Source organism: Macaca fascicularis, chromosome 9 (genome assembly GCF_037993035.2).
Source record: "Macaca fascicularis isolate 582-1 chromosome 9, T2T-MFA8v1.1".
NCBI classification, from domain to species: Eukaryota; Metazoa; Chordata; class Mammalia; order Primates; family Cercopithecidae; genus Macaca; species Macaca fascicularis.
Genome location: NC_088383.1, coordinates 83,681,222 through 83,707,338, shown reverse-complemented (window position 1 = coordinate 83,707,338; position 26,117 = coordinate 83,681,222). Strand labels below are relative to the sequence as shown.

Genomic DNA, 26,117 nt, shown 5'->3' with positions numbered 1-26,117 from the left:
ATCATGTACTTACTATACAACAGGCACTGGGTGTGCATTATTTCATTTACTTCCAATACATGTGGCCCTACGAGGTAGACATTTTATTTCCCTTTTACAGTTGAGGAAAGTCAAGCTTTCAGCCCCAGTTGCACAGGTGGTAACCGAAAAAGGCAAGGTTTGAGCCCAGGCCATCTGACCCCTAGGCCTGCCTCTTACAGGCTGTAATACCTCTGCTATGACAGCCAGACAGAGGCGTGTGAGGACAGCTTCTAGCCCAGCAAACATCCTAAGAGGAAGAGAAATATTGTCCATGTTACCTTTCATAATTACCTACCATTACATTTTAGGATGCCCATCTTCCTTTTCACTGGCTGCTTCTCTAGTGCAGAGAGCAAGGACTATCTCAAGGTCTGTCGGGTGGCACAGGAAATCAAACATCGGTCCTAGGTGGCCAGCACCCAGCCAAGTCAGGCCAGACAAAGGCCAACCACATTTTCTTTTTAATAAGGGTATTAGTCTGCTTGATCAGGAGACATGGTGTATCTGATGTTCAGCAAGATATTTGCCAAGTCTTTCAGGATACTCTGGTGGGCAGGATGGAGAAATGCAGAGACTGGCATTGTGACAAGCTGTCTTTCCCACAGACTGCTGAAGAATGGGCTGGTGTCAGTCTCAGACATTGCTCTCTCGCCTTTTTATCAACATTCCAGACAATCTAAACTCTCACACGTGCTCCCCATTCCCCTCTGAGGAGTTGAGCCCCTTCTCCTAGCATCTTGCTCTGTCAGTCCCACCCACAAGTACCCATAGCCCCTCCCCCAGGCTGTGCGTTCTTTTGTCTCTGGTCCTTGGATCATGGGATTGCCCCACCTGGAACACTCTTCTTTCTCTAATGCCACATCTCTTGCATCTCAACTTAGAGGTCACTTCCACAAAGAAGCTTTCTCTGACCACCACCCTCAAAACTTGACAAGATGTTCACCCCTGGGTCACCCTTCCACGTGTGCCCACACATGCCACACCACCCTCATCATCACAGGTACTGCTCATATTGTTGGTGACTGGTTTGTTTTCCTCATTCAACTGTAAATTCCACGACAGAAGGGATATGACTACCTTGCTCACCATTTTATATCCAGTACCATGACTGGCATATTATAGCAGGTTTTCAATAAACGTTTGTGGAATGAATAATTAAATAAATAAAATCAAGTAATCTCAGACTAATGACAAAATCAGAATTTTAAAAAGATGTCAATAGTCTAGGACAGTGGGGTGACTCCAGCAAGATTAACTGGGATCAATGTTAAATAAAACACACGGGTAAAAAAAAAATCATCAACTCAAATACTAGGTGAGAGATGCATGATTTTAGCAGCACTTGTGAAAAGACATGGGATTTTTAATAGTGAGTTGAATGTCACTGGTTCACTCAAAATGATAATGTAATGTATTTATGGTTAGGCACAAAGTATCTTAGAAGTAATGAATTTTGAACGAGTCAAACCACATTGAGTACTGGGTCTGTTCCAGTTGCTATATTTTAATATAAAAGATGACAAAACAGACTGCATGCAGAGCAAAACAATCACAAAAAAGAGAGTGTTAAAAACCAAGTTATACAAAACATGGCCAAAGGATCTTGGGTTGTTCAACCTTGACAAAAGAATGTTTAGCTAGAAGGCATGATCACGGTCAGGTGGAAGACCAATTAGACTTGTATTGTATCTCTTTTGAAAGTAGGCCCAGAACTGGGTAGAAGGCACAGGTGTGGAGGAGAGATTTCCAGCCCAATATAGAGTTAATCATATGGGATCAGAGTTGTTAGGAAGTGGACAGGGGAAAGGGGATTGGCGTGGTTGGGAGCATCCCAAGAAACCTTCGAAGAGAGTAACCTTTAACAAAATGGATGCCTACGTGGCAGGGATATTATACGGTGGATTTTAAGAAACAAATGCAGATTTGGACTTGACAGACTCCACAAAGACCCTTTCAGATAATTCAGGAAATAATCTGCAGGCCTCGTATTGTTGCATTTCAGTGACATCCTCAAATTCCCATGACGGAGCCAAGGCAGCCACATTACTTGATCCCACTAACCCTGAGCTGTTTCAGGTCTGTGTTGTTGTATCTTACCTCATGACTTGGAGTTTTGTAAACTAGAACTCAGGAGACCTGGTTTTAATCCTGAAGTCTAGAGGATAACCTGTCACTGATTAGCTGAGGGCTTATCATTGTGTTTAAGCTCAATTTCTACAGCTGTAAAAATAAGGAAGTTTGGACCCACTTGCTCACTTAGTTCTTGCCATATACACTTTTTAAAACATTAATGTTTCTCAGACTTGGTCCTAGGACCATAGCATCAGAATCACCAATGGATACTATTGAGTATATCGATTCCTAGGCTCCATGCTAGAATTTGTGAGTAGAACCCAAAAGTGTACATTTTTAATAAAACACCATCAATCGCTAATAAGCACACTGAAGATCTAGAAATGATTTAAAAGAGTCTGTGTTCCTTTAAGATCAGCACAGCTGACAGGCAGAATTCAGGCACAGAGAGGTTAACTTGGTGGCCTACATCTCTTGGTAAAATTGTCCCTAGAAGAAAATAATCAGGACATCTCCTGTTCTCTTTGAGGACCTGAAAACTGAAATAAGGTGGGTGGAGAACTAGAATAGTCTCCAAGACACGTCTAGTATGGCTGGAGAAGACTCAAGCCCTGTCTGGTGAGGAAGGAACCAGAGTTTTAAAACAACAGGCAGCCACACACTCTCCAAGTCTCCACAGCAGGTGAGGACAACAGCAGGCACAACTCCATAGCAGGTGAGGACAAAATAGCAGGCACAGCTGCCAGACTGCAGAGAAAAGTGTAAGGTAAGGCCTGGCAACAAGCTCTCACTCCACACATTTATCCTTTGGGAGAAAGATGAGTCAAGGGTTGAAAAACTGGGCAAATTAAAAAGCAAGGGCTGCTCTGAATTAACTGCAAACCATGCTACACCAGGCTCAGGAAAGCAAGTGTTTCCGATCATCTGGATGACTCTATCACAGTTGTACTCATTACACAGAAGTAGCCCTGCAAAATATTTTTGTCTCCCAATTTTGAGGTCCCAGAGAACTGTTTTCTCAACTTGCCATGAAATTTCCTTGGTTTGAAGACCTAGTAAAATTAGTAGAGTTCTTTATTTTAATTGGTGAAGAGAAGTCTATATTTAAAAGCCCTTTTGGCTGCAGACCCCAACTCGATGTAAGACTATCACCACTCGTAAGTCCATTTTCTCACATATATTTTCACTGAGGTTTTCCTGAAACTGAAACTCATTAGCAAAAGTGTTTTTCTTAATCTCTGCTTGAAATGCACATGACATTGCTGGTTATAAAAATTCTGGTTTTGTCCTATAGCTTGTTATCCAGGCAAGCACCCTAAAATAACAGATAGTTTCACTAAGTCAGCTGCTTGCATAAGCCTCACTGTCTGATATTTAAGCTGAAATGACCCAGATGCTGGCACATTCAATATTTATACATTTAGCAACCACCTCAAACTCCTGCCCAATCCCTTCACAAAAACAAATCCATGGATGCTCATCATAAATAGAAGTCTTGCTTAATACAGGGGTTTCCAACTGTTTCGATGAGGCATATTGAAAAGGTTAAGACCACAGATTTGCCCATAAGCATGCTGAACATTTGGGTCTTGCACAAACCAGAACAACTTTTGATGCCCCTCTCCCCTTACAAATTACAGAAAGGCTTTATTTCTAAGTCATGGCCACTAGTCAATCACAAAGTCACACCACACTGAAACCTCCAATAGCATCTCCTTAAAGGACACCTTCGGTCTCTCGGCTCTAAAGTCATCAGGTGCCTTTACCAAATCAGCTACAAAGCAAATAAGCCCTGTGAAGAAAATATTCCTAATGCTGAAAAGAATAAAAACTAAAGCTTGCCTATGAAGAAAGTTAATTTCATATTCCTATCAGAGAGTCATCCAGTAATACTGCTGGAAAAATAAAAAGTACCTTACCCAGAAACAGTTGAATTAGCAGATGGATTTTGACAGGACCTGCATAATTAAAGTTTCCACTGCAGCTTTAGAAACTCCTGTTCTGAAACCCATTTTGTCAGCCAATGCGAAAGAATGTTTTTTTGGCTCGGGAATATAAAATCCAAATAGTCCCAGAGGAGAAGCTGCCTCTCAGCTTGGACACCCTCAAGAACTGCCTTTCAAAGAACGACTCTTTCCTCTGGAAATGGATCTTGACATTGACATTGTCATGTTAATTGGCCAAATTCAAACACAAGTCATCTCTTGAACTAGCAATTGGAAGACCTTTGGGTAGTCTGTTTTAAAACTTTTTCCTAAAGGAAAAGAGACATGCTAATAAAAAGTCAGCCTTGGCATGCTAGTCCCTAATAATTAAGGACCCAAGACCAAAATGCTTTTTGTTAGCTGCTACTGGCCAAGAAAGCCTTCTTCTTTGCACATATTCCCCACTGGGCAATACAAACACACACTCAGACCTCCAAACCCAATATAATAATAAATAGTCAGACGTGGTATGAATAAATTGCTGCCTACATATGTCTAAAACCTTGTATCAACCAACAATTTTACTCTTCTTCTGGAGCAAATTTTGTCCCATTTTAAAACAGACCTATTCACAAGGAACAGAAATATGCATTTAAAGGTGGCTCAGTGAGGGTCCCACAGCTCCAGATCCATGACCTCCGTACAAAGCAACCAACTGAGGGGACTGGGGCAAATGCAGAATACAAAGCTCATTGTGATGGATAAAAGATGCAATAACCCCAACTAAAATCTTCCCGTCTACCCAAAACAAAAACAAAAACAAAAACAAAAAACAGTAAACAACATTCTTGAGATGGGATTTTGATTTCAGGGCCTGAAGGTAAGGTGTCAATAATGCTGCCAAAACCAGTGCCATTTCTGTGTCATTCCCTTCCTGGGTCTGGAAATGACCATGGCAGAGCTCAAAGAAGGATGACTTAGTTTCTACGGCTCCATAATTGGAAATCATAAGGCCCTGTCTCACCAATTACTAACCAAGAAAATATTTTTGACACATCGTTTCTGCCTGGTTCTGATCTACTACTGAGGACATATCCTTAAACCTGATTAAAAGAAATGAATGGCACAATTGGAAAGCATAACTAGAAATAAATGCTCCATATGTAAGAAAAATGTAGATTTTACATACCTGAAGACATGTAAATGTTGGCTGCATTACAGTTTCTGTAAAACTCCTCCCACTGATTTGAAACCCTCTAAGCATTAGTTTAGAGGAGTCACTGACAGATTCTCTTGCCCAACTGGTTGCAGGAACCTAATACTGGCAAGTGTGCAGTATGCATGTCTCTGCTTTAGAAATCAGGCTGTGCTGGGCCACTGGTGTTGTGAAATAAGTCTCCTATCTTAGGAGTGAAACTAAAGACTGGATCTGTTTGTATCTGAGAGCTGGAAAAGCCCAGGAAATGGACTCCCGCTTCAGAAATGAGCAATGAGCAAAATTAAGATGTAAATTAAATGGCCTGGAAGTCAATGCTGGCTTACCTTGGGGAAGCTGATGGCGCTCTGTAACCAAGTCCTAAATAGCAGATGCTTTGGGCATTCCCAGGAGGGTGGCCACTTAGGCCTCTGGGAGGGTTGGGCACACCATAGCACTGCCTCCTGGTAGAACTGAGGACCCAGAAAGAAAGAAACAAAGAAAAGTTGAAGGAAATCAGTACATGCCATCCCAAAAGACGCCACTTTGGCATATTAGGTATTTTGAGCTGAAGGCAACTAAAAAACAGCAGATGCAAGAATGACTCTCTGGCCTTTCCCTTTTTACCTAAAGAAAGAACTAAACTTCCCATGACAATGGTGCCTTCTCTTTTGCTAGAAAGAGGAGAACATTCTTATTATGGGGTGGGGGGTGGAATGGGATTAATCTGTATAAACAAACCTACCAAAATAACCCTTATGTTCCATTAGTTCCTCCATTATTTCCTCATCACTTTCTTACAATTTACCACCCCAGCCCAAATCCCTTTTTCCTTTGTCTTGTCAGATCTTCATAATTCACTGTTTTTTTTATTATTATTAAAATTGTAAATAAGCTCTCAGACCGATCTCTCTTTTTTGGGTCTTTATGTCTTTTTTTTCTTTTTTTTTTTTTGAGACAGGGTCTCACTCTGTTGCCCAAGCTGAGCGCATTGGTATGATCACAACTCACTGCAGCCTCTGCATCCTGGGCTCAAGCAATTCTCCTGTCTCAGCCTCCCAGGTAGCTGAGACCACAGGCAGGCACCATCATGTCCAGCTAATTAGCTAATTTTTTGGTTTTTGTAGGGACAAGGTCTCACTATGTCACCCAGGCTGGTCTCAAACTCCTGGACTCAAGAGATCCTCCCGCCACCCACCTCTGACCTCCCACCTCCCAAAGTGCTGGGATTACAGGTGTGGGCCACTGCACTCGGCTGGAACTTCATTTCCTATATATAAAGGCATGTAAAAATGTTAACATCAAAAAAGATTTGTATGCTTTTCTCCTGTTAATCTGTCTTTAGTCAGTTTAATTCTCAGGCCCAAGCACAGAACCTCAGAGGGTACAGGAGAAGTCTTTTCCCCATGCAAGGTCTTCAGGGTCTGGGAAGGCTATAGAACTAGCTGAATCCAAAAGTGTTTACAATGGAGAGAATACATTGTATTCTGGGCTGGGTATAATGTAACTGATGTGGAAACACAAATATAAATATATAACCCCACCTTGGCACTGGTTTTATGCATAGTTGGAAGAAACCAGTAGTTCTTAAGAGCTGGTCCCGTTTTAAAAATTATTCTCCCCTATCTTATCACCCTATGCCACTACATTCACACACACACACACACACACACACACACACACATATGAAATCAGGTTGAAGAGTCATAGGTACACCCTTATTTTGAAGCCCTCAGAGAGCACCTAATCCCATCTGCTAATGTGACCAAAGAGAATATTGAGGTTAAAGACATACTGTGACTTAGCCAAGATCTAGGTAGGACTACAGTCCAGGTACCCAGTCTCCTAATCCAGTACTCTCTCCTCTACACTAACTAAAATGTGTGAAGGTGCTTAACCACAGCAATAGACATTGTAATAGCCATCTTCTCAACCTTTCACTTATGGGACACATGTTCACTGGCCAAGCATTTTAGTGGCTTCACCTCTCTTTAGGCATGGCTCCAGCCTCCACTCCATTCTCCCCACACCCTCATTTCCAGTCTAAGAAGCCTAAGGTCTCTCAGCCCATTTCAGCAAAGCCACAGAAACTTAAAACTGAGTGGTCCAGGAATGGCAGAGTCTAGTAGGGCTGGAGCACTCTGTTTATTGGAGGGAAGAGAGAACTACTGGAGGCCAATGGAGATGGAAGATATTTTGAAGATAGATTGCAATGGGTCTCAAATATCCTGCTGAGAGATAGAGAATAAAAAAAGGCTAGGAACCTTTTTAATGGATGGCCCCAGCCTGCTCAAAGATGACTGATTCATTGTGATAGTTGTTTTTGTTTCTTTCTCTATTTAATGTTTGTGATCCCTCTAGAGTGGATGCTCTTTGAAGGCAGGAACAATGACTCTCAGGCTCAACTCCACATCCCCAGTGGATAGCAAAATGCCTGACACACACAAGTCCTCCAAAGGTATCTGTTGACTGAAGGAATACACACAAAACTACAGACATTCAACTCCCCTTACACTTGTTATATGTGAACTCTCTTGGTCAGTGGCCAACATTTATATTTGTGGAAGTAAAAGCCCAATTGTCACTCCCTTGGTAGTTTGTCCCTACCAGTTACAAGGATGGAGGGAGAGAGTTAGCTGCCAATATCAAGATAGAACAATGGCCTGGAAGTGAAGAAACTTCTCTGGCTGGCTCAGTCTCTGACTCACACATGACCAAGGACAAATCATTTAACCTCCTCTTGCCTTGTTTTTACTGTATGCAAAATAGAGCCTATAACAATACAAGCCTCCTCCTTCCCTTTGAGGAATATTCTGAGAATTGGAGAGATGCTATCTTAGAAGTGATTAGAGCTCCTAAGAACTGGGCTTTCAATACAGAAGCAGTGTTGTTCTCAGGCTGTGTTACAGCTGTTGTTTTTCATCATGAAAGGTAATATTGTAAGGCCTTGTTGGCAAAGATAGGAAACTGTTGCTATGTGTTGACACAATGATACAACAAGCAGGGGGGCAGGCACCTTAAAAGTTTAATGGTTCTGATTTCATTCATTGAATTCCTTCTTCCTCACCTCAAACCTCAATCTCCATTATTCTTTATGGATAGGTGTTTTTTGTTTGTTTGTTTGTTTTCTTTCCAACTTTCCCCAGCTGCCAGGACATCTGGAGAAAAAGCTAGTCCAAGACATAAGTATATTTTTCCTAACTGAATCATAGAACCATGGGGGAACGTACTTCGTAAGGAGTCACTTAGTTCATTCAATTCGACACACTATTTCTGACCATTTTCTGTAAAAGGACATATACAAAGATGAATAAAAGCTGTGCCCATATTTTCGGAAGAGATGTATGGTCTGACAGGCATGGGTGTACTTATATGAGCAGTAAGACAGGAGAAAAAAGTAACTTCCCTGGAAAATCGTGATCACATAGAGGTTGTACAAATCAAACACGGTTTCTGCTTTTGCAGGAGCTCATAGGCAGTGCCAGAAAGAGATACAAACTCTTCACTGCAAAACAAGGCAAACTGCAAATGACTTACAAGCAAACTTGCCTGGGAGTACAGAGGAGAGAATTTATAATTCTGACTCTGAGGATCAGGAAGAGGCATTCAGAAGAGGGAACATCTAAGCTCAGCAAGGACAAGTCTCTCAACAATGAGAACAGTGTGTGCAAAGCCACGGAAACATAAAACGGAGTCAGACAGGGATCATCATCAGAGTCCAGGGGACTGGAATACTGTGCATTTTGGGGAGGATTGGATGGGGTTAGAGATGGAAGAGAATTGAGAGACAACTTGTAAAAAGACAAAAGTATCAATGCTTGCTAAGAGGCTGGGAATTCATACGAGCAATAAAAGGTATCATAAATGTTGAGTTAGACAGGAAGATACAACTTATGCTTTGGAAATGACAACTCCTAGAATCTAGGAGACAATGTGGATGACTACTGCAATAATTCAGAAAGCAGATGCTGAGGCTTGAACTGGCCGTCAAGATATGGAAGAGAGAATACAAGGTTTAATCAACTATGAACAAACAGGATGAGGTTCTTGAAGCAGAGGAGGAGTGGAAAATGATGCTTGGAAGAACCATGGTCTAACTATTTATTCCATTACGTTTATGCTATCAGCCCAAATGGCACCCTCCTATGCCAAGACCTGTGACCTGAAGTTGAACCACCTTCTGGGTTTTAGCATGAAATCCTTACTTCCTCTAGAGCAAGAATTGGTTCCTGTTTAGATTGGAACACCATAACCAAGCCATGTTCTTGGGGCCACAGAGTACAGTGGCAGGAGAGAAAGTAGATATAGAAAAAAATGAGACAAATAAAGATAGAAGAAAATAAGAAAAGTTGGCCAGGTGCAGTGGTTCACGCCTGTAATCCCAACAGTTTGGGAGGCCAAGGCAAGAGGACTGCTTGAGCCCAGGAGTTTGAAACCAGCCTAGATAACATGGTGAAACCCTGACTCTACAAAAAAATACAAAAATTTGCTGGGTGTGGTGGTGTATGCCTGCAGTTCCAGCTACTCAAGAAGCTGAGGTAAGAGGATCACCTGAAAGATCAGGAAGTCGAGGTTGCAGTGAGCCATGATCATGCTACTGCACTCCATCATGGGCATAAAAGTGAGACCCTTTCTCATGAAAAGTAAAGAAAGAGAGAGAGAGAAAGAAAGAGAAGGAAGGAAGGAAGGAAGGAAGGAAGGAAGGAAGGAAGGAAGGAAGGAAGGAAGGAAGGAAGGAAGGAAGGAAGGAAGGAAGGAAGGAAGGGAAGTGAGATGAATGACTGACAATAATGATGTCTCACTCCGGGTGCTTTCTCCAGCTCTAGAGCTTAGAAAGTCATCTGAAAGAATATTCCCAGTATCCACAGATGAGAGACAAGCAGCTATTGTTTCTGGCCTCTTTCAATACTTTATAACTTTAGGGGACTAGTTTAGAGCAAAGCACTCTGTAAAGACCATCACAATCTCTCTAACTTGGGATTGCCAATGATGTCAATTTTTACTCCAACGTTTGAAATGTCTCCATAATTAACTAACTCATTTTGCGCATGGTTTGACTAGCCATTACGATTGTAAGATCTCCAAATGCATTAATTCATTCAACATTCGATGAAGTTTATTACATATATACTGTACACTTAGCCCTGTGCTAGGTTTCAAAAAAACTGAAGTGAACAAAACTAACAATCCCTGACTTCATGGAACTTATAGGGGAGACAGAGAAAATATTTCAACACCTAAACACTTCCATTACAATTTGGTTATGAAGGAATAGTATAGGCACCATAGAGCAACCAGATCTGGTCCCATCCATTTTCGCAGACTTGAAGGATGGGTAGGAGTTTGCCAAGCAATAACTGGAGGAAAGCGGATTCCAGGTAGAGACAATAGTGATGTGAAGGCCTGAGATGGGCCTTCTGGAAGGACAGTGTGGCTGGAGTCTTGGGAGCAAGTGGGAGAGTAGCTGGAGGTGAGTATGGAGACTCACAGAGGCAAGCCTTCTCCATGTCTTGTCATCCCTGCCTTAGCATCTAGAATCAGAACACATGAAGAAATGCATCATGGAGTACTAGAGGTATCCTGGCCTACTGGCAACAAGATGCCCCCAAGTGCTGAATTCATCTTTACCTAATGGCATGAGGCTGGATGAAATGGCTTTCATAACTTTGTTTATGCCAAGAACAGCCTTGTAGAAGCTCACAAGAATGAAGATAGCATCTCTCTTACCTTTGTTATTATTCATCTATTTCATGACTGTAAAACCAATGGTTGTAAACTGACTCTAAAGTTAGTTCAATGCCCCCTTTTCATGGAAGATGGGAGATATGCAGGAGCTAGTCCTCAACAGCAATGTTGATATGACAGACACTGTTCTTTCAGGTCAAATGTCTTTATCCACTATTTCTAGGCACCCAACCCTTTTCTCTGCTTCAGGACCCAGTTCAAATGTCATCTCTCCTATGGAACATAACTAGCTCTCCACTGTCATGTTCTTAATATCTTTCCCGTTCTCTTTATGTTCTACTTTATAATAATCTATCTTGTCAGGAAGCAAGAACATCTCTTCTACTCCTTTCTGTTTCCTCCTAAGGTTTGACCTAAATGAAAACAAATGCATGAAGATGAACTTGTTATATAAAATGTACATAAATGGATGAATGACGAATCATTCTGTGAACACCAAAGTGCTACAGTTCAACTCACAGGGGCTTTCTTATCCATCTGGACCCTCATGCTGATTTTTTTAGGATCGGAATCCGTATCAGATTTATAGTCTTGTTTCCTTTTCTAGGGAGAGAATGGTAAGAGTGAATAAGCAGGGTGGGGAAGAGTTCCGTATTCTTAAAGTAGGCACTCTAGTATCTGGATTCAAATGAAATCAAGAGAAAGGTGAAAGACACAGATGAATCTAGACTATCACAGAAGTGTAAATGAAAATCAGGCTACTGTTTCCATCCACTAGTGACTCAGTAACGAGCCTGGGACTGATCTCAGGGCAGAGAACCTCTTAGCCACAGACACACCTTCATACCTGGTAGCTAAAGAAGGAGATATCAGGTGCTATAGTGTCATTTGAGGCCAAAAACCCAGAGGGAGGTCAGTAATCTATAGAGGGGCCACAACAAAATGTGATCCTAGCAAGCTGGTGTCAAAAAGGACTCTTAATCTCTTTTTTTCACATGCATAAGTAACTGTATGCTGCATGTCAATGAGTTTTCTCTAAGCAGCCAGGCATTGAAAACCATTTACGTGGCACTGGGTATGTATTTTAATAGCATCAGTCTAAAGGTCAAGCAATGCAAAGAAAAGCAGCCAGGAAGCAGGCCAACAGCTCAGGCAGGTAATTGAGCGTGCAAAAGCACTCTCCTACCATAGCGACTACTCACATCTTTGTTTATCTCTCCACTACCTGGTGTGGAAATGGTGTTTTTTTAATTTCTCTTCTCTGTTTATGTTAGAAAGTAGCCATCAAGATAAGGATTATCCTTCTAGAAATAATATTGCTATTGGCAATAGTCTATCAGCAAAAGATGGGCTTTCACTACAGAAAAGAGAGGAAGTGTCAGGTATCAGATCTCAGAAGCAAACTCAAGTATCACAGGGAAGATCAGAACAAAACTGAGAGTGGAGGCGGAGCTTTAAAAATATGGAAATCCCCAATGGTAATTCCAGTTTGGAGTCCTGGTAGATGAGAATGTTGGGGGAATACTTTTATAATTCATTGCAAGGTCTGCTGGCTACAGCTATAGAGAATGACATCCATCCATCTATCTGTCCATTCATCCAACATACAAGCATATATTTAGCACATGAATAATAGTGATAATTAGAAGTAGCTACAATTTCATTCATTTCTCATTATATTCCAGGAATTGGGTGTATATATATATATATATACACACACACACACACACACACACACACACACACACACACATGCGCTCATTTGATGCTTGTAACAACTCCCAACACTTCAATTTGACAAAAGTAGAAACTGAGACTCAGAAGAGATTAAGTAAGGCTGCTCAAGAAGTCAAAAAGTAGTGGGACTGGACCTAAGAGCATGTCTGACTCTAGAGTCCAGGCTCTTAATCCTGAACTGATCTCTACCTTACTTCACATGAGACTCTGCTAGGTGCCATGGAAAGCACTAAGCAGAGAAAGGCACTGCCCTCAAGGAACTTAAAATGTAGTAGAGAAGAGGAACAATGTAAATCACTAAGAAATACTAGTAAGAAAAATAGCATCTTTCCCGAGGGCTGTACAGAGTTTCAAAGCTGATCAGGTTTTCCAGGGTGTAGTGAAAGATTTCATGGAAGAAGGAACAATTGAATAAATTCTCTGTTATCCATTTTAGAAAGCGAAGAAGTACTATAAAGAACTTTCTAGGTATTAGAAATTTATCTAGAGTAGTGTGTGCGTACACACACACACACACACACAAATGTCCACACTTTGAAGATGACTAGAAATGACTTCTTTATGAAAGTTTTGCTTAAGCTAATTTCAAAATGACTCTGTATTCCTTCAGAATACATCACTTGCTGTGAATGTGAGTCAGAAAGATGCTAACTGGACAGGGGAAGAATGTTACGATTTTTTAAATTCCCATGGAAAATTTTAAAAGACGTCTATCCACTTGACACCACAGGTACCACTGATTGAGCGCTTGCAATGTGTCAGGCTTTGTGCTACACACACTATGTAATTTTACCTTCAATTTTATGAAGCACGTTCTTATTCTCCATTTAATGATAAAAATCCTGAGGCTCTGAGAAGTTAATTAATTTGCCCAAGTTCATGAAGCTATAGGAATCATGCTAGAATTTGAGCATGGTTCTCTTCAACACACAGCTACTAACTAACCCATATTTGTGGTCATGAATCTATAGCATTAATCCTGTTAGTTCAGCCTTTAAATAAATACTAAGCAATTGGTAGGCCAGAACACTTCCTAAATATGTCTTTTTTCTTAAAGGAACAAAAGGGTTTTTTTAAAGGAAGAAGAAGAAGAAAAGAGGAGAAAACAAAGACAAAGAGAATAAAATTAATGTATCACTTAGAATATACCAGTTATTCACTGAGCCCATTTATTTCACAAAAGTAAAATGACAGAAGGCAACATTTCTCCAAATTACCCAGCCATAAGGGGCTAAGTTTAGTTAGACTTTCAGGAACTCTGCTGAGGATGGAAGGAGAGAAGACAAAGATGGCAAAGAGACAAGACTCAAGAGAGACAAAAGCCAATGGCCCATTAAAAAAAAAAAAACCTACCCAACTATTCCCCTAAAACTTCAGTTTCTGTGCACAAGGCTAAAGGAGTTTGGCTTTCTCTTTTCCTCTCTGAGGCACCAGGGATACTTCCCATTGCTTATGAGAAAAATAAGCTGAAGTCAAGACATTTCCTAAGGAGAAGGAGAAGACTAGGTACAAAGATGTTGAAGAGGTAGTGGGTGCCTGATGAAATTTAGTCCAGAGTAACTCAGAAGGAACTCTGAAGCCTCAACATTGTGGACAGACTTGGGAATAAAGTAGTATGATTGATAGCCAAGAGCTTCTGAATCTCCAAACATGAGCTTGTGGAAACAAAACTACTGTTCTCAAAACTGTGTAAACTGCTGGGAAATTAAAAAAAAAAAAAAAAAAAATACACACACACACACAAAAAAACTTCCCGGCTAACATTTCTAAGATATTTGTAGTTTATACAACTGGCAGAAACCTTGCAATGGTTCAGAAGGGATAAAATTGGGTTTTTCTCTTCAAGGAGGCAAGAGCTTCTCCACAAGGGGCAGATAGTTTCTCCCAAATGCGAAAAATGCGAATGCTAACTCCTAGGAATCCGGGCTGAAAGGGAGGGGAAAGATGGCAATCCAAAGAGGGTTTGTGTGTTTCACTCTGGGAATGGAGACTAAATAGTTCAGAGTGCTCCTAGGAGATACAATTAACAAAGTTCTTCTCAGACCAGTGTCTCACCCCATGTTGAAGGGCCGTAAATGCTGTTAGGAAAGAGAGAAGCCATCTGATCATCCACCTAGACTAGAAAAACATAATCCTTTTTTTACATATAATTTTAACTTTTATTCTAGATTCAGAGGGTACACGTACAGGTTTGTTACCCGGGTCGATTGCATGATGCTGAGGCTTGGAGTATGATTGATCCTGTCACCCAGGTAGTGGGCACGGTAGCCAGCAGATAGGGTTTCAACCCTTGTCCCACTCCCTCCGCCACCTATAGTAGTTCCCAGTTCCTCCCACTGTTCTGCTCTGGGTGCTGCCAGAACCAGCTACAAATGATTAGAAAGCTACAAGAAGCAAGGGACCACCTAGGTAGCCAGGATGTCTCCCCTTCTCACTGCTACCTCACTCCACATTCGGTCCCCATGTGGGGCCCAGAGCCTTTGGAGGGCTGGCCATTGTGCTGGGACCCCTTTCCCTGCTTCCTTCACTCACTCTACAGAAGACCTGGAAAACAAACAAAACAAAAATGCTTGCAATCCCGGGAGAGATGAGAAGACTGTGTCCTAACTCCCTCAAGCTTTTCTGTGCAGGTCCTAAGGGGCCCAGGATGCGGCCAGAGTCCTAGCCTGAGAGCACTAACAAAGTTCGTTTCCTAAACTGTTGGCATCTTTTTGAGATAAAAGCGGATGCTATTCAGAAATGGGGGAGGGGGCGTTTCCCAGTGACTGAGAAATCAGTGTGGGCTTTTATTGGTTATTGCTGAATATTTATGTACCATTTATCACTGATCGTTGGCTATGAAAAAGCTAGATAACTAAGACATTGGGCCACCTGAGTGCCTGGGGCTTTCGATCACTAACAAGCCAGCCTATCAGAAGGCCCCATTTCTGAGGATCTGCTGGAGACAAAGGTTCTTTGTTAACTGGAATGCCCCAGAGCAAGGAGTTGGAGCTGTGTTGCTCTAAACGAAGGAAGAGGGAGAGGAAAGACAGAAAGAAAACCTTTTGCTTTCCCAGCAGAAACCTAGGATTAAGAGCAGGGACTTTTTAAAGGAAAGGGCTGGTTTTAAAAGGGAATGCTTCCAGTTTTTGCCCATCCAGTATGATATTGGCTGTGGGTTTGTCATAAATAGCTCTTATTATTTTGAGATAACGTCCCATCAATATTGAATTTATTGAGAGTTTTTAGCATAAAAGACCGTTGAATTTTGTCAAAGGCCTTTTCTGCATCTATTGAGATAATCATGTGGTTTTTGTCTTTGGTTCTGTTTATATGATGGATTACATTTATTGATTTGCATATGTTGAACCAGCCTTGCATCCCAGGGATGAAGCCCACTTGATCATGGTGGATAAGCTTTTTGATATGCTACTAGATTCGGTTTGCTAGTATTTTATTGAGGATTTTTGCATCGATGTTCATCAGGGATATTGGTCTAAAATTCTCTTTTTTTGTTGTGTCTCTGCCAGGCTTTGGTATCGGGATGATGCTGTCCTCATAAAATGAGTTAGAGAGGACTCCCCCTTCCTTTGAAAACTGGCACAAGACAGGGATGCCCTCTCTCACCACTCCTATTTGACATAGTGTTGGAAGTTCTGGCTAGGGCAATCAGGCAGGAGAAAGAAATAAAGGGTATTCAATTAGGAAAAGAGGAAGTCAAATTGTGCCTGTTTGCAGATGACATGATTGTATATTTAGAAAAACTCCATCGTCTCAGTCCAAAATCTCCTTAAGCTGATAAGCAACTTCAGCAGTCTCAGGATACAAAATCAATGTGCAATCACAAGCATTCTTATACACCAATAACAGACAAACAGAGAGCCAAATCATGAGTGAACTCTCATTCACAATTGCTTCAAAGAGAATAAAATACCTAGGAATCCAACTTACAAGGGATGTGAAGGACCTCTTCAAGGAGAACTAGAAACCACTGCTCAATGAAATAAAAGAGGACACTAACAAATGGAAGAACATTCCATGCTCATGGATAGGAAGAATGAATATCGTGAAAATCGTCATACTGCCCAAGGTAATTTATAGATTCAATGCCGTCCCCATCAAGCTACCAATGACTTTCTTCACAGAATTGGAAAAAACTACTTTAAAGTTCATATGGAACCAAAAAAGGGCCCGCATTGCCAATACAATCCTAAGCCAAAAGAACAAAGCTGGAGGCATCATGCTACCTGACTTCAAACTACACTAAAGGCTACAGTAACCAAAACAGCATGGTACTGGTACCAAAACAGAGATATACACCAATGGAACAGAACAGAGCCCTCAGAAATAATACCACACATCTACAACCATCTGATCTTTGACAAACCTGACAAAAACAAGAAATGGGGAAAGGATTCCCTATTTAATAAATGGTGCTGGGAAAACTGGCTAGCCATATGTAGAAAGTTAAAACTGGATCCCTTCCTTACACCTTATACAAAAATTAATTCAAGATGGATTAAAGACCTAAAACCATAAAAACCCTAGAAGAAAACCTCGGCAATACCATTCAGGACATAGGCATGGGCAAGGACTTCATGTCTAAAACACCAAAAGCAATAGCAACAAAAGCCAAAATTGACAAATGGGATCTAATTAAAGTAAAGAGCTTCTGCACAGCAAAAGAAACCAGCATCAGAGTGAACAGGCAACCTACAGAATGGGAGAAAATGTTTGCAATCTACTCATCTGACAAAGGGCTAATATCCAGAATCTATAAAGAACTCAAACAAATTTACAAGAAAAAAGCAAACAACCCCATCAAAAAGTGGGCAAAGGATATGAACAGACACTTCTCAAAAGAAGACATTTATGCAGCCAACAGACACATGAAAAAATGCTCATCATCACTGGCTATCAGCGAAATGCAAATCAAAACCACAGTGAGATACCATCTCACACCAGTTAGAATAGTAATCATTAAAAAGTCAGGAAACAACAGGTGCTGGAGAGGATGTGGAGAAATAGGAACACTTTCACACTGTTGGTGGGACTGTAAACTAGTTCAACCATTGCAGAAGATAGTATGGCGATTCCTCAAGGATCTAGAACTAGAAATACCGTTTGACCCAGCCATTCCATTACTGGATATATACCCAAAGGATTACAAATCATGCTGCTATAAAGACACACGCACACGTGTGTTTATTGTGGCACTATTCACAATAGCAAAGACTTGGAACCAACCCAAATGTCCATCAGTGATAGACTGGATTAAGAAAATGTGGCACATATACACCATGGAATACTATGCAGCCATAAAAAAGGATGAGTTCATGTCCTTTGTAGGGACATGGATGAAGCTGGAAACCATCATTCTGAGCAAACTATCACAAGGACAGAAAACCAAACACCACATGTTCTCACTCATAGGTGGGAACTGAACAATGAAAACACCTGGACACAGGAAGGGGAACATCACACACTGAGGCCTGTCATGGGGTGGGGGTAAGGGGGAGGGATAGCATTAGGAGATGTACCTAATGTAAATGACAAGTTAATGGGTGCAGCACACCAACATGGCACATGTATACATATATAACAAACCTGCACGTTGTGCACATGTACCCTAGAACTTAAAGTATAATATAAAAAAATGCTAAAAAGTAAAAAATAAAAAAATAAAGGAAAGGGCTCTTGGGGAATGATGAAGACCAGGGTAGGTGAAATTATCTTTCACGGATTTCCTACTCAGATTGATGACACAGCTCTGACCTGGCTGTAGGCCCGGGAAGGCTCCCTGATAAAGATGCAGAGCTGAGATGAATTTCCAAGTCTGCTACTTTAATGTACCTTTGCTGCTGCCTTCCCCCAGATCTGGAGAGGCTAAAGAACTTTATTTTTCTCTTTTGGAGGGGGGTTGAGTAGAGGAAGTTGAGAAGCTTGGAGGAAGATATGTTCAAAATAAACTGAGAACTCTGATGATTATTTTTAGTCTGGAGAGAGAAGAACAATTCTTTTATAGAACAAGCATTCACTTAAATAGGTTTCCCCTATCTGGGGGATCCCCAGAAATGCAAATCATCCACTTGTGACACTTAACGGTTCTTGCCCAGGATTTTGTTTTTTTTCTTTTCTTGGCTGGATAAGCCAACTGGAATAAAAATGGGACAATCAAGTCCAGACCAGATCATTAAAAAAAGACAATGAATTAGGAACCACAGCCCGAGACCATGAGGGTAAGAACTCTGTAAGATAGATGAAACTTTATCCCTTTCTCACAGTTATCATTTTTATTAGTACATTGTTAATAAACATGAACAGGAAACATCCTGTTAATAATTTGCAGTATGACGAAATGAAAGTTTGGAGCTTCTTTCCATCAACGAAGTGAGGTGCTGTGGACACTGCCGTCCAGGCTGCCTTGGACAAGGTGGAGGGAAGAACCCAGATGGAAAGCTAAGGCAGTGTTTTAAAAGGAAAGGGGCCTGAGACAGCTGAGTTTGGAGGACCCCCCCAGGAAGGTGGAAAAATCAGGGAGCAAGCTTGGCTGAGACAGCCTTGGACCTTCCCAGGAAATCATCCTAGGCTCCCCATCAAAGGCAGCACAGTGGGCCCAGGTGTCCTGTCTTACTAATGCACTCCAATCATCACCTCAGGATGAAATCAGATGATCATTTTAAAATTTCATTCTTTTTCTCAAAAACTATAACACTATACTTAGAGAGTTTTTAAGTCCACATCATATAATTAAAATTTGCAGCCCTCTGCCCCCTTTAACCCAATCCTCCTGCCCCAGAGGCAACCGCCCTCATCTCATGCATCTTTTGCCTCCCCTAGGCATTTCTATGTTTGTAGGTGTGCTTACAATGCCATTTCTTGATGTATTAATTTTAAGCATTATTTATTGGTTCCCTGCCAAAGAAGATAGGAATTTTGCTCTTTCATATATACACATCCAACTTTCCTTCCCCCATCACCCCAAAAGAGTAATATTACACGGTTACATTAATAGTCAACATTCACAATAGGAGCATGCAAATATTATGCACCACTGATATGAGTAGTGCATAATATTTGCATGCTCCTACTATGAATCTTGCTCAATGTTTGTTTTCTCCTGCACCCTTCATACCCCTCGGATGACTGAGAACTTTTCTAAGTTCCTGTAGAAGAGATGTCCAGGTAGTCTGTTCAGTCCCTCATGAACACCACTGTCCACCCCCAGCACTCTGCCTTTATTTGTGTTGTTCTCCTACTTCTCTCTTCCTTCCCTCCAAATCCCAACACCTTATGTAACATTTCCTCCAAGAAGCCCCACCTGTTTCATCGCTCTTTTTTGCTTCTAAATGTCTATATAATTCACAATCTTGAATACATAATTAAGCCATTCATTACATTCTTTCTTATAGAGTGTGGCATTATTCCTTTGTGCTATTCTTGCTTCTCCAACTGTAAGCTCACTGAAAGCAGGTATTTTCTGCCTTTCACATTCTCTGTATCTGTCACCCTCAAGAAAGTTCCATCACAGTGTAGCCCTCAATATATTTTCTGAGGCTACTCCTTTGGAGACCATTATATTACCCAGGTATAAGCCCTGGACAAATTCATCCTAGCAATCAGTTTTCTCTTAAACCCTTCTCCCTAAACAGAAACAGTTGAGATCATTACCCACCGGGGAATTACAACAAAGCTAAAAATTCTCAGTCATCTTTGACAGGTGTTCTACCTTACCTACCCCACATCTGATCAGCTGCCACGTTAGTGCCACAGTGTCTCCTCTCTGCCTTCGCATTGTGTTTCCACTGCCTTTTCCTATTTCTCTCACTCTCCCACTCCTCTTCCTTTCATTGTCTATAGCTCAGACTGTTTTAATTGCTTCTTGAATTACCTCCTCTTTCTTATCTCGCCTTCTAAACCCATCTACCAGATAAATTTTTCTACAGAATAGTTTGTTTTCATTCTGTGAAATCTTCAGTGATTCTTCATTGTTCTCCTACCTTATGTTCCAGATTCTTCTCCTAGCATTTCAAAGCTCCCATTCAGTCTTAGTTCCTAGTACCCTCAACTCATCCTCTACATTACCTCCAACTAGAGGCCTCATTATTTTCCAAACATACCTCCATGCTTTGTGGCCTTAATGCCTTTGCATGTGTAGTTCACCACCTGGAATGCTACTCTTCATCATTCCTGCTGTCACTTCCACCATGAAGCCTTCCCTGCCCTCCTCAGCTCAGCTAGGTCCTCCTCTAATCTCAATTTCTATAACTTTTCATTCCATCTTTCTTGAGGAGCTTGTTACATTTCACTGCTTATTATCATTATTTGTGGGTCTGTCTTATCTCTCTGCCTAGTGATCGTGGATGGCCAAGACTCAGTCATTTCATATTCCATTCTCCACAAACATGGCAAATCACACAGATTAGGAGAGGCAGAAGTTGAATAAATGCCTATTAAGCAAGTGAATAAATGAAAACAAAATTGTGTATTTGTCTCTTGAACATACCAGATCCTTCAAAAGACCATTCTGATACTCCTTGCTCTCTCTCTAGCAGGTGCCAGGGATAAGTTTCAATGTCCAGCTTCTGATAAAGTAGGAGAAGGGTATAGCTAAGTTAAGCCTAAATGCTAGGCTTGCCAAAAAAATGGTGTTCTAGAGTTAAATGGAGTGCCTCCTACTCCTATGCATGGGGAGGTTGCACTATTTCCCAATCCAAAGACCCTTTGGGGTATGGGTTTCAACTCGAAGAGATGGTAATTCTGAGTTGCCAACACCAACCCAGCTTGCCTCAACCTCACAACTCAGCTCTAACTGCAAAGCAGCGCCCTCCCCATCTGTAAGTGGAAAAGGAAGTCTCTGTCTATTTTTACAGAGATGAGGGGGAGGCCGAAGGAAGAATTTCATTTAATTTCTATTTCTTCTCTTGGTCTCTAACTTTCTGGCCAGGGGTTTCTATTTCAAAAACTCGGTATTATGTAAACATAGAAGGGCCCTTCTCAAAGACAGAAGCAACTTCTACTAATTTCCAGTCTCTTTTCTGGCACTCTCAGGAGTCCTGCTAAGCATCTTGATCCTAGGCAAATTTTTCCTTGGCTACAAAACACTTGTGATGGCCAACCCTGGGTCAACAGCTTCATTTGGCTCTGTGTCCCCAAGATTTTTGCAGTACTCTCCAGTTGAAAGCTTTCCTAAGAAAGAGGATGTTGTCCATGACTTCTCTGTTAGGCCAATTCACATAGAGCCAAACGTGTTTCCACTGAACAAAGCCTACCACAGCCAAGAATAACTCTTTAAAATGCCCTTTCTAACCCATTCCACAATTACACAAATAATTCAGGCAAAAGCGAATTGTGAACTGCACATTCCATATCTTGATGCTGTATAGACTGTGTAGCCTGAACTCATTCTAAACAGGTAGACTACCTGCCTCCCCTATTAAGGAGATACAGCAGAAGGTAGGCAAACTCACAGGTGCAAGCTCCAATGGGGACTATGTCATTTTTTAAATGGTCCAACAAAAACATGCCATTGAGATTGTTACCAAAGCTGGACAGCCTTCATAGCTCTGTATCAAACAAAGAGGGCTGGGCCCATGCCCTGGAGATCTGAGATCTAAGATTAGCAAGCTCACCTTGATGCAGTGATGAATCAGATGAAATTATAAGAAAACAAGAATTATTTTTATTTTCCCTACCTTTGTGCCACATACGAGTACCCTCAGGGAGAGAATTTCTGGAACCGGGATGCTAATATTGTAGATGAAGTGCATTAGACAGTTTGGAACTATTCTGGATTCCTAGTCTTCTAGTCTACCAAGGATGGTAGCAGATGGCACAGGACCCAGTCTGTTTCCAAACGTTACATTTGTGAGTAGAAACAGGCACTTTGGCCAGATTCCAGTTGGTACATTCAACAAAGAATAACATAAGCCTCAGATTCCCCATTGGTAAAACAAAGGAGGTTGGGTGAGCTATTCTCTAAAGTCCCTTCCAGCTCTAATATTTTATGATTCTCAGTGGTAAAAATTCAGGGATTTGGAATGACCAGTCTCATTCTCCCATTAAGCTCTGGGTGAATCAAAGGCCAGCATTACATTGCATCATCTCATGTACAGTAATATGTGAATGACATTACACAATACCAGCTTTTATTAATGGGAACACTCTTCCAACAATAATGCAATACCCTTGAGCTCATTCTGGCCTTCTTTGTTAGTACCCAACCCAGCTGCATTGTCAGGAGATACAAAATATGACACAGACATTGGAAGTAGGAGCAGTTGAAGAGGGCAGACACATCAGCAAATGACACAAACTAACAGCCTGTAGTCCTGTTCATGCTCACAGTGGATGCTTAGTGAATGCCTGGTGACTAACAGTGAGTAATGCAGAAACACTAGTGGACTTATTAACTGACGAGAGTCAACACCTTTGCACTTTGCTATTTTCCTAGGGGCCAAGTCTCGGCCAGAGTGGAAGGGAGGGAATTCAAATTTAGGAGCACTTTTAGAGTTTCCATAGGTTGAGAACTCTCATATATTGGTGTTCCACCTCCTAAGTATATGGATGGGTTCTCCTTCATTAAGCAGATATATACTCCATTCCTAAGAGGTTTCGCACAGACAAATTTTGAGTCTATTTTACGTGCTTTATTCCTGACATGGGCTTCTGTCCTAAGTCCTTGTTGGCTCTTTAATGCTGCAGGTACTAGAATGGGAACCAGAGATCCTCAAGTATCTCACGAGGTTTGTTACCTTGAGGAGTCCAAGAAGCTCTCCTTGCTTCCCTCGCTTGGAATTCCCCTGGCCCTCTGCAGACATCAACCCTGGCAAACAGCACCAACTTATAGCTCTGGAAGGAGAGAAGGAATAGACAACAGGCTTAATGTAATCTTTCAAGACACAAACGTCCCACCTCCTACGACTTCAAGAAGGAGTTGAGTTCAGCATTGTCCTTTGATGGTTCCATTACACCATTTGTTTTTGGAAAACACTGGTATCCAACAGCCACCCTATGCATGCTACCTTTCTCACATCAAGACAATCCTCTCCAGCCCCATTTTCACAAGACCCTTCTCTGAACTGCTTTACTGGAATCTACACACAAATATTTGCTGGGAGCACACATCATTCCTTCTTCTTTGGTCCCTGAGTGCCAGAGCGCAGGGTCAGGTTAAGAGCCTGATTGGTGCCATGGGACAGAACAAAACCAATTGGCCACAGAGACCAAGTTTTGAGAGAAATAAACTTTAGTAATAAGACACTTGCTAAATGGAAGAGAAGAATGTTAGGCTAGAATAAATTTTCTGTTCATTTTTCCCTACTGTCTCTGCAAATCATATCAGATTCATAATGTCAGAGGAAGAGCTAGTTAACGTTTTATAAAGTGTGACACCCACTGAGGTTCTGACTGATTTCTCTCTGTGCTCATTCCCCTTTTGTGGATGTTCCTCTCCTCTTGTCAACTCAGGTTTCACTGTTTTCCCTTTAACCACATTGAACAGGTTGATATCTCCTCATGCTGTAAAGGTGTGAGGTGTGCTTGGCCTTGGACAAGCTCGGAGGACTTTTTCTTTTCAGGGAACTTAAAGGTGACATCTTCCATCGAGTCAGCCAGCCATTAGTTCAGGGAAACTTTCACATCATTTGCAGTTGGAAAGCAGTTAACACTGACGTGAAGTCTCTGCTTAGAAGTTTGCCTCATTAAGAGATATTTGAATTTCTACACAGCTGGATATTTAAATATTTAAATAATCCCAAAGAAGCGTAAACACAAAACGTAGAATAGTTACTTGCGTAATGAAGCTGAGGGGAAGCACCTAGATGAGAAGTTTCATAATTTTACAAGTTGCATGAATTCTTGGAAATTCCATAGAAGTGTCTGAAGAAATGAACCTCAGTAGGCCCTGAAATAAATATCTATGGCATAAAAGATCGCTGCCTTTTGGAGAACAGGCCTGGGAAGAGGACTGGGTCGGTGTTACGAGTGTTCTCCAGGGAGGCTGGGGCCTTGTTACCACCTCTGGATATTTGGTCTGTTCTTCCCCGCCAAATAGTTTTTAGAACCATCTCTAGGAAGTGTTCAGTGTGCATGATTACCCAGACTGCAAGATGTGACTTTGTGGTCAAGTGACAAGGACAGAGAGTGATGTAGGGAAACTGGTCCAGCCAACTTGTGCTTAAAGATATGTGACATGTCTGACAAGCTGTTTTGGCTTTTGGACTCAAGGATTCTTCATTTTAACAAATCCAGGAAAACAAACCATAGAACTTTCTAGTATTTCTTCTTAACAGGGAAGATGAATCACACACCTTCTGACTCTATTCCTCACCACACACCTTCTGACTCTATTCCTCAAGCTCTCCCCTCCCCCAGACTTCACTTCAATACTGCCCCTCATATCCCTCCTGGATCTCTGAGGGTGAGGTTTGAGCAGGGTGAGAGTCAGAGGCACAGTGAGACCCAGTGATATAGCCCAACACCGGAATCGGGAGATGATGTTGTCTTACTTAGTAACTAAATGTAAGAATGTCTGTTGCAAAAATAACTTGCTAATAGAAAGCAAAATTTTTACACTTTGGCTGCAGCCAAGTTTGACAACATGAAGATGCTCTGCCTCTTTTCAATAACCAAGGGGCACACAGAGTATTCAGAATCAGTGCTTCATGAGATAACAAAAGCTAGTGTCTATGCAATATTCCCTTCACATACTACTCGCCTGCAGAGGTTTTAGCAAACAAATCAAAACACTTTTTCTTTTCCTCCAAAATGCTGAAAGGATAGAAATATAGACACTGAAGTCTGTCTGTTTTATTACAGATTAAAGCTAGTGTAGGGGCTGTGAAATTAAATAAGCAGTCACAATAGTTTTCTAATTCTTGCCAGAGTAAATTACACTTACCCAGCCAGGCACTGGTGGAACTGGATGACCGCAGGTTGATCTCCAGGCAGGTAGAGGTGGCTCACCTTATGGCAGAGTAGGAAGCAAGCTTGGCCTGAGAACAGACTACTCTGAGAAAGTACAGGAAAAGATATACCATGTTCACACTAATCAAAAGAAAGCTGGAGTAGCTGTATTCATATTAGAAAAAGTAGATTTCAGATCAAAATGATAAAAAGGTCTTTCATAATTCTAAAGCAGTAAATTGATGAAGAGGGTATAACAATTCTTTGTGGGGTTTTTTCTTTGTTTTTTTTTAGACGGAGTCTTGCTCAGTTGCCCAGGCTGGAGTGCAGTGGTGTGATCTTGGTTCACTGCAACCCCTGCCTCCCAGGTTCAAGTAGTTTTCCTGCCTCAACCTCCTGAGTAGCTGGGATTAGAGGTGCCTTCTACCACGCCCGGCTATTTTTTTTTTTCTTTTTTTTTTGTATTTTTAGTAGAGACGGGGGTTTCACTATGCCGGCCAGGATGGTCTCAAACTCCTGACCTCAGGTGATCTGCCCACCTTGGTCTCCCAAAGTGCTGGGATTACAGGCGTGAGCCACCGCACCCAGCCACAATC

General features: G+C 41.5%; 1 long non-coding RNA gene across 1 annotated transcript; it reads right to left on the bottom strand.

The window, feature by feature from the left end:
- Nucleotides 1-322: 322 nt before the first annotated feature.
- On the bottom strand, nucleotides 323-25,628 carry LOC102114940 (uncharacterized). The gene is made up of 4 exons (XR_006689652.2): nucleotides 25,517-25,628; nucleotides 23,370-23,466; nucleotides 5,562-5,687; nucleotides 323-627 (listed from the first exon to the last, which is right to left on the bottom strand). It is a non-coding gene; the product is annotated as an uncharacterized lncRNA (long non-coding RNA).
- Between the last annotated feature and the right edge of the window lie 489 nt (nucleotides 25,629-26,117).